Here is a 2,463-nt window from a genome sequence, read left to right as displayed (position 1 = left end):
CAAGTGGTCGATTTGACACGTTAATTCTGCCCACAAGTTCTCTAACGGATTCATATCCGGGGACATGGCAGGCCACTCCATATGCTCTACACCACGGTCAGCAAGAAAGTGTTGGATCATGCGAGCACGATGAGGCCGTGCATTGTCATCTTGGAAGACAGTTTCCTTGAAAGGCTACACGAGGAAATGGAAGCAATGTTTCTTCCAGAATGGCCCTGTACTTGAACTGGTTCAGGTTTCCATTCAGAACAAGCAGGTCAGTTTTGCCCCCTGCATGAAAAGCAGCCCAAACGGTCACCCACCACCTCCAGCTTGGGCTCTTGGCACTATACAATCTTTGTTGTAGGCTTCATGCACTTGTCTGCGCACTCGGACGCGGCCATCTTGACGATAGACCAGAAATCTAGACTCCTCACTGAAGATCACGTGATTCCAGTGTCCTGGCTGCCATTGACGGTGCTCTCTGGCCCACTGCAATCAGCCCTGGCGGTGTTGTCTGGTCAGGCGTGACTTTCTCAGGGGACGCCTGACACGGTAGCCTGCTTGAACAAGTCGTTGGTTGACTAGCCTTCTGGATACAGGCACATTTGTCAGTTGCTGCCACTCAGCCCTAAGCCGATTAGCTGACTTGGTAAGGCCATTGCGGACTAACCGGTGCAGCAGGCGATCATCCCTCCTTGTGGTTCTGGGGGGACGTTCTGGCCTCGGTATTGGAGTAGGGACACCCCTCTGAACATTTCGTTTCAGGATCTTTGACACCTGACCTTGAGTGATGCCATACTGCCGAGCAATAGCATGCTGTTTCATGCCGTAATTTCATAAAGCCACCACTCCATGACAAACAGCATTGTCGAGTTGACGGACCATCTCCAGAGGAAGCGGCAATATCTTTTGGAGACGTGCAGCAGTTGTTTTTCACTAATACAGAACGCAACAACCCTTGTATACCCGACTGTGAAGCCAATCGTCAAATGTACCTGTCCGTACATTTTGTCACGCCACCTGTGATATAATCCTGTTGTTGACTTCTTGTTGCGACAGACAATCAGTGACATGGTTCTTTCAACAAATAAATCACCAAAGTGTAAAAGAAACTCACCAGATTGATATACTGAGTTCAGAAAGTAAACCCAAGTCAAGAAAAAAAAAAATATTCCATATTAAATGCCACGTCTGTATATATATATCTATCTATATATATATATATATATATATATATATATATATATATATATATATATATATATATATATATATATATACGTATATATATATATATATATATATATATATATATATGTATATATATATATATACATATATATATATATATATAATTATATATATATATATATATATATATATATACAGTCACGTGAAAAAATAAGTACACCCCATGTAAAGTTTTGACTTTTTCAACATATTTCAACATACAGCTATTTGATCTTCAGTTCAACAATATTGATAGATAAAGGTGATATAATATAACAAATATCATGAAACATTTACATTTTGTAGTCCATTGTATAATTTAAAGAAACATAAATGCAAATTTCGCATGTGGAAAAAGTAAGTACACCCTTGGCTCTAATAGGTGGTATTGCCCCCTTTGGCAGAAACAGCCTCATGTAGGCGATTCTTATAACTGTGTACCAGTCTCTGACATCGACTGGGAGAAATTTTTCCCACTCCATACAGAATTCTTTCAGCTGTGCGATGTTTGAGGGGTTTCTTGCATGCACAAAAAATTTTTTAAAAACCACCTTTAGAGGCCATTTTTCCCCACAAGCGGGGGTTGGCCTTTTTCGGGAACTGTGGTTGTTGTTGTTTTTCGGTCCCCTTTTTGAAGCAATGTTTTACGGCCGGATGCCCTTCCTGACGCCAACCCTTTTTGCCGCCTTTAACGACAAGCAGGGAATTACCAGTGAACTGGTACTCAAATTGCCGACCTCGGAAGGATGACAGGCTGAGTCAACCCCCCTGGCGTTAATTCAGCGATTGACCGGGATTCAAACCCAGGATCCTAGGATCCTAAGCCGGCACCCTAGCCGCTAGCCCAACACCAGGGTTTCTTGCATGCACAGATCGTTTCAAATCCCCCCACAACATCTCGATGGGATTTAGATCCGGGCTTTGACTTGGCCATTCCAGAACCCTCCATTTCTTTCTTTTCGGCCATTCCTTGGTGGATTTAATGGTATGTTTAGGGTCGTTGTCATGTTGCAAGGTCCACCTTCGGTTGAGCTTCAACTTTCCGCCAGATGGCCTCACATTATCCTCAAGCACCCTCTGGTACAATGAAGAATTCATCGTGGATTCTTTGATGGTGAGCTGCCCAGGCCCTGATGCAGCAAAGCTGCCCCAAACCATAATATTTCCACCACCATGCTTTACAGTTGGTATCAGGTTCTTGTGGTCAAATGCTGTCTTTTGTTTTCGCCAAACATGTCTTCTGGTACTGTG

This window comes from Myxine glutinosa, chromosome 13 (genome assembly GCF_964187855.1).
Source record: "Myxine glutinosa chromosome 13, kmMyxGlut1.1, whole genome shotgun sequence".
Lineage (NCBI taxonomy): Eukaryota > Metazoa > Chordata > Myxini > Myxiniformes > Myxinidae > Myxine > Myxine glutinosa.
The sequence above is the reverse complement of the archived record's forward strand: the minus strand, read 5'-3'. Positions refer to the sequence as shown.